Source organism: Nestor notabilis, unplaced genomic scaffold (genome assembly GCF_000696875.1).
Source record: "Nestor notabilis isolate BGI_N333 unplaced genomic scaffold, ASM69687v1 scaffold7629, whole genome shotgun sequence".
NCBI lineage: Eukaryota > Metazoa > Chordata > Aves > Psittaciformes > Psittacidae > Nestor > Nestor notabilis.
The window spans coordinates 15,501-23,142 of NW_009944103.1; positions in this window are offsets into that span (position 1 = coordinate 15,501).

A 7,642-nucleotide genomic window follows, 5' to 3' on the forward strand; every position below is an offset into this window, starting at 1 on the left:
CTCTATAACTTCCAGCCTTAGCAGCGTTTCCATTCATGTGGTAATGGCAGGAGAGGCAAGGAAGTCTGACTTTGTCCTAAAAAAGTCATGGACCGTATTGGTTTTAAAATGGGAGCATTTTGAGTCATTACAAGTCCTTTGAGTCCTTGCTGGTGGGTCCTTTCCAACTTGAGATCTCTGATTCTAAGTTACTGCCTGTTAAAAATGTAAAGAAGACAAAAAGTCCCCAAATAAACTGAAAGTACTTCAAAAGAAATTATATGTTTTTCCTTCATGGAAAACCTCAGATAAGCGGTACTAATTCACTTTTTAAATTGAAATTTCCATTTTAGACATAAATTCAATCCCCTTCTCTGCTGAACTCAGAGCAAGAGCTTGTACACTGGCTATTGTGATCATTGAAGGCTATTGACCCTAGCTACCTGTCTTTTTCATTGTTTCCTAGGTTGCAGCCTCTCTGGATGTGAAGACTGTCATCCCTCCTATGGATGCAGTATGTGGGCCTTTCATATCTTCGTGCTTTACCAGAACACAAATAAAGCTGTGTCCTGGTTACTGGTTCTGGTTATCTAGACTGAACCATGAACTTAAGGGTCCCTCAGAACTAATTTCCAATTATTAATGAGGTTTACAGTTGATGGTTATAATAAACTTTCACATCAGCTGGTTATGGTAGATCTGGGACTCTTTTTTTTCTGTCTTAAGGGTTATGAGATGTAATATCAACTCCTTCAATCCTATTGTGGCCTAACTAGAAGAGTTTAAAAGCATGTTTGGTTTGCTTTCTTTCATGTTTCATATGACTACAATTGTAACTTCAGTTGGAGTAAGGGATATTAGACTCTGATGTAAATCATATTTCTTTTCTCTGTAATGGCCGTAATGGATCAATAATTCCATGGTGGCTCCTAATCAAATATTCTGATAATGTCCTCCATTGAAACCTATGGATATTTTTGTATGAGGCCGCTTTAATTTAGCTTTTATCCTTTATTACAATATAGTTGATAATTAAAATATAGTTGATAATATGTTGTAAGAAACTTTGATATCTTTGGATTAGAAGTTGGAAGTGTAACCATTATCTTTTACTTAGGGATTCACTTATAAGCTACGTAACATTATATCTGAAAAATTGCATAAAGGACAGGAACATATTTTTAATAAATCTGCTTCAGGAAATTTGAGATCAAAAGACAGGCTAGTGTGAAAACCTGACACAGCTATAGATATTCCAGAATCCAGAATGCTTGCTTTTTGTGTCTCATTATGCAGAATTATGTATAAAGTGAGGTACCTCCCCAAGGGATATCACAATGTCTGTCAGCTGGTGTTTGCTGTACACTGTGATGCTACTTTTGGAGGTACTAGTCTCTTAGGAGGACTTAATGTAACAGGGAGGCTTGTAGTAATTTCACAGGCAGACCAGAAATTTAAAATATTTAGCTTACTCTGAATCTCTAAACACCCTTCTAATAAATAGATTATCACAACTGGAGTCTCTTTTCTCCTTTTCTGAACCCATATGCTGGATGGGTGAACTTTGACAAAAGCCTGCATTGTAGTTGAAAGCCTTCTCTAGGCATTGTTATGTGAACAGAGGGCATAGAGTAAGTGTGTAACTGTGTCTCTTTTTTTCTTTCGAGTGCATCCTTGTTCATCAGTTATAATAACAGGTGGTAGTAGTTATGGGAGTGTGGCTGTTGTATGATGTTTGGAGTCCTGTGTATTTTCTGTTCCTTCAGTTAGGGTAAATGTGGCATTTTCTGTGAATGGAGATGGTTGAAGGTACTTGATGAGCTCTAGGAGTTGGAAGATGCTTCCATTAATTTACACCAGTATCTTTGTTTGCATTTCTATTGCAAAGCCTGCCTTATATGAAACTTTTTTATGAAATCTGCTTTTGTTACAGACATTGTTTATGCAAGGATTTGAGACAAAAATGGTGTCAGCTGGGTAAACCCTGTGCAAAACTTAAAGAAAACACTGAAATTTGCTAGAAACAGTGTTTTTGAAGGTCCCCTGCTACTAAAGAGTTTTAAATAGCCTTTTAGTAACCATAGAAAAATCTATGATTATTTACATAAAGCATTTCAAGCTCTTCCTATGTTATAAATTATGTGTGATAAGTAGGTATGTTAATGTTTGCAGTAAACCTCTTTATCATGGTAAGATAAAAGGAATATTTATAATTTCCTTAAAATGTATTTGGTTTTCGGTAGATAAAAGATCATGAAGTTATTCCTCTAAAGAGAACTATATTTCTTGCAGTTGTTAAACCACTATCCTTTGTATAAGAATGGTTAGCCTATTGAAGTGTTTCACCAATTCAGTAGTCTTTTTGGTTGCATGCAGATAAACTACAAATGAATGACATATATTTTATCTTTGGGAAAAAAAAGGCTGTAATTTTCATTTGGGGACACCATGTAAGCCTACAGTTTCCATTGTTATGTTTTTCTGATGGCTTTTTTATGGCTGAATTGTTATTTTTTAATAACTGAAACATCACAAGGTCATGTGAGCCATTATAATTTAAGAAGTTGAGGTAAAATACTATTTTCTGTATAAGTATCTGTAAATTTTGATGGACATAGATTTGAGCTTCTGCAGGATGGTCTATTGGTGGCTTAGGTATTAGCTTCAACATGTGTCTGATAGTTCAAGAATCTGATACTCTTTGTTCTGAGAAGTAACAGAAGCCTGAAAACACTGTCATCTCTTTTTAAAGATGAAATCAATTTTAACCTGCCTCCCTCTTTGCTGCAGGCAACCTTATTTTTGCAAGCCACTGTTGGGAATGGTATTTCCTCATGGAAAGGAATATTTTGTTCCATTTTGCTTTGCCTTGTTTTCTAAAGGACATCAGCTTTTCTGAATAAAAACCATTCAGTGCAGGCAGCTACCTGTAAAATATGATGGTGGGTATAACTGTGAGGGTCCTCCCAAGACGCTGGTAGAACTTCTGTGTAGCCTGTCACAGTCCTGACACTGCATTGTCATTTATCCCAAGCAGAGCAGTTGTGCTGATGGATAGGAAAAAGGTTTGAAATTTTTGCTTGCTGCTTTTCGTTGCTGTGTGTTAAGATTAGTGCTGTCCAAGTGACTGGTACTTACCTCTGCTGGGCCCTCCTGCACCTTACAGCTTTCAAAAGATCTGCTGTTTGATACTGACGTAATTGACACTATAAGTATTCTCTAAAAAATTCTTTTGAAATGAAAAATAAGCTAAATCTCTCAGGTTGGATTCTTTTACATAATACATAAAAGGTGACTACATATAATAATACAGTAGATGTGTTCACTCATTATGCTATAATTCATTTCATGTCCTATTGTGATGTGCCATTTTGTTTAATATCTGTAACTTGCTCAACTGAAGCACAAAAGTAGCAGAGCTGTAATGCAGCCATTCAGAGTGATAAAAGATGATATACTTTCCTTAAAGGAACAGTCTTGGTTTTCATCTAGTCTTGCTTGGACAAGTTACCTTTTACTTCCATGTACTTTTGCTTAGGGAGAAAGCCCCAGGTCTAGAGGCAAGATTAGGGTAAACAGTTAGGCTTTGTATTTGCACTTTTTAACAACTTTGCTCATATGGCTCTGCAATTAATACCTGGCGTATGAAAATGCTTTTGAAAAGTACCTTCTTTGATTCTAATATAAACCGTCAACCTTCCCAACTCTCCCCCTACACACACGTCCCAACATGTTTTAATTTTCACAGAACAACAACAACAACAAAAGGTATAAAACTGACTCTGAGCTTTGGTTTATTTTCTTTACAAACAAGTCAAACGTGAAGTACAGTGCAGGGTGGGAAGGGTGATAATAAAAAAAAAAACCCTTTTTCTCTCGTAAACTGAAATGTTGGTGAAAAAAGTACTCAAAAATATAATACATCTGTTATGTAAATATGTATCTGGAAATTCAAAGATACAAACATAGACATAATACCTGTATACAAAAATCTAGTTCTGCACTCTCCAGACAATAGCTGAATGTTCAATTGTAGTCAACAGCAAGGATAGATTCATGATGTTAAAAATAATTGTTATAATTGGACCAGTTGTAAGGCAACCAACAATCTTCAAAACAGTTTGATCCATCTAACTACTTGCCATGACATACTTGAAATACAGAATACAAAAGGACATTCACAGTTAAAGAAGGAGCTCTTTTTTTTAAGCCAAACATGACTGGAATGGGATTATTCTATTTATCTGCTCTTCTCTTTCTAATGTCCAAAAAAACCTGTCAAATGAATGTTTTGAAGCTGCCTTTCTTTATTAAACATTCTTTTTTTAAAATAAATACTGCAGACATGCCTAACTGTATGAAAGCCTCATTTGATCACTTCCCCCTGCAGTATTGTAAACAGTCATTTTTCAGTAGGCCATTTTAATGTGTTTTTTTGTGGTGATGGAAGCAGAGGAAGAAAAAGAGGAATCTGAACAGCACTTCTCTAACAGATTTTGCAGACATGTTCTTTTCTTCAGCAGTAGGAGAATGGAAAAATGCCATTTATCTGATCTTGTTGCCTCGTAATTCTTGCCAAAGGTCTTAGAGAGTAGCTTGAGGTTTTTCTCAGCATTCATACATCTACTTATTGATTATGATATGGTGTTCTGTTGCGTGTGTTCACCAAGAAACTTAACCTGAAATGCTTCTAGGTCAAATCAAATAATTCACAGAAACAGCAGAAGATCAAGAGCTAAGCCATGCAAAACCACACTTGTGGTACAAGTGGCTGGAGCTTAAGAGAATTGAATTTGGCTGCAACTACATGTGTTAACAAAAAGGTATTTCATTCACTTTCTTGTCCTTTTCTTCTACTGGGACAACAGAGACCTAATGATTGCTAGTGTTAAGTGATTAAATCAGCTTGAGTGGTTGTGAAAAAAAGCTGAGCAATCTTCCCCAAATATGGAAATATGCTTTAGAAGTCTGTCGTGGTTCAAACCCAGCCGGCAACTTGGAACCACGCAGCCGCTCGCTCACTCCCCCCCTTTTCCTTCCTCCCCCCGCTCCCGGAGGGATGGGGAGGAGAATCGAATGACTGTAACTCCCACGAGTTGAGATAACAGCTCTCCAGTAACTAAGGTATAATACAAACCACTACTGCTACCAATAATAATGATAAGAGGAATAACAAGGGAAAAGGACACAACCACTCACCACCCGCCGACCGATACCCAGCCCGACCCGAGCAGCGATCTGGGCCTTCCGGGTAACTCCCCCCAGTTTCTATACTGGGCATGACGTGCTGTGGTATGGAATACCCCTTTGGCCAGTTTGGGTCAGGTGTCCTGTCTCTGCTTCCTCCTGGCTTCCCCTCCTCTCTGGCAAAGCATGAGACTGAGAAAGTCCTTGGTCAGAGTAAACATTACTTAGCAACAACTAAAAACATCGGTGTTATCAGCATTGTTCCCAGACTGAAAGTCAAAAACACAGCACTGCACCAGCTACTAAGAAGGAGAAAAAATGACTGCTGTAGCTGAACCCAGGACAAAGTCACACTGAAATCCTGGTAATTTATCTTCTCAAAATCACAGGAGTTATGAGCATATAAGTAAGTCTCTCGCCAGATGTTACCAATAACTGGGTCATGTGGTGCAGCAGTAATCTGCCCATTGGATGATCAATAAAGAAATGTAACAGGTATTTTCTCTCTCAAATTGCTCTTCACCAAGAGAAAAAAAATCTCTGTTCCCCAGCTCAACTACTACTGCTTTCATACTTTTATATGCATTAAAAAAAACCTCAACCCAACCACCGAACCTGAAGCTATCCTGAGGTCTATTCCTTGCTAATCCACTATTTTCAGCCAGTATTGCTGGCTGTGAGAGACTGTTAAGGGATATGAAATGTGAGAGCAGGAAGAGGCTTTCCTCTGATAAGATGGACTGGGTGAGTGGGTACCTGACCCTGGTACCATTTGCTGCCACTTTCAAGGAGACCTTGAATTGCAGGAAGGCAACAGAGGGAGAGGATCATCTTGCAGCACTTTCAAAGCTTCAAAAGCTACTGCTGGCAGGTGTGCAAAATCTGTATTACACCATCTCATCCTTAATTTAGAGCTAAAGCATGTTTCCAAGAATGCGCTGACTGTTGCAGAAACCACCAGTACAACCCCAAGAAAGCTCCTCTCAGTGAAAGCAACCACAGTAGAGAATAGCTCCTGCTGTGGGCTTAAAATCAGTGCTGGCTGTCTGCCAAAGGGCAAATGTTTTTGGCAACTTCAAGAGAAGGATCCACAAAAAGCAAGTCTGTCACCACAAGAAAGACTAAAACTTGCACCTGAAAATATATCCTGGTTTGTGGAAAACCAATTAAATACAATCACTGAATCCTTTTAGTGTTTTTATTTTTATTTTATTTTATTTTATTTTATTTTATTTTATTACGTTAACAACATTTCAAAGTGTGAAAACTTTATTTTTGTTAATATGAAATAATGAGATTCTTCAGACTTACTCTAGGTCATGCCATATATTATGCTGTTTATATTATATGAAAATACTTAAAATACACACTGGAAGTGAAATAAAGAAAACGGTCCTTTACCTGTGCTTAGACTCCTACTAGTTTTATAACAAGTATTAATCACTTGTAAGAAATATTTCTCACGGTAGGATTTAATTAAAAGAAGGCAATCAAAAAGGATTCTTTCCAAGGCACCTGGTCACCTCAGTCCCATCAGGTTTACAGTGGAAAATCAACAGCTAGAGTACCTTACTAAATTGTGCTTTGAGACTCTCTCCCTCACTCTTTTTCCAATACTAGAATATAAAATGAAAAGGTAAATGGCTTCATTTGAGCATTTCAAAGCTTTTGGGCTTCAGAGATCCAACCCAACCTAAGCTGGTGAGACTTCCAGTATTCCTTAGGTGTTAACTTTACTGAATATTGTTGGGGCTTGCCTTTTTTGGTTTGTTTGGGTCTTGCTTTAAGATTTGTATGCAGCATTCCTATATTGCATTGATGATCTTTTCTTAAAGTCTAGTAGAGAATTATTAGACATTTGCATGAAGTTGACAGGCACTGACTTTGCTTTCTTTAGAAATCTGAGCTGTATCAGGCCACTTGTGTAGTCTGAAACCATGTTTTCATTAAAATTCAGTGTCTTTAAGTGCTTAACAGAGCTGTCAAGCAGGATGCATTCAGATATAGGCTGTATGTAGATAAATACAGCTCTGTGCAGTTCTTGATGGCAATGATATTCCTTCTGACTGCTATCTCAAAGAAACAGATTAGATAGCTTGGATTTCTTACACATAGAAGCATGAGTCAGCTTTTGGGGCGTCTCATGCCAGGCATGTCCCTAGTCTGCTGTGACTGCCTAAAAGATTTTGATATTTTTTTTCTGTTTAGGTGTCAGTTTTCACTGAACAAGTTAACGTGTCTTTCAGCCTTTCTGATGGCTGCTTTTGCTTTGGCTATTGGCAAAAGTCATAAGGTTTTTTAAGATATGAGCTTTTTGATATGATTCATCTCTACCACCTAGTCCTTGTTCATCCAGTTCATGTTTACAATGGTGTTTTGGTTTTTTGTTTTGTTTCATTTCATGTTTTGTTGTCTTCTGAGATCTGTATACCATGCAAATCATATACCATGTTTATGAAACTACTATGGGGTTTTT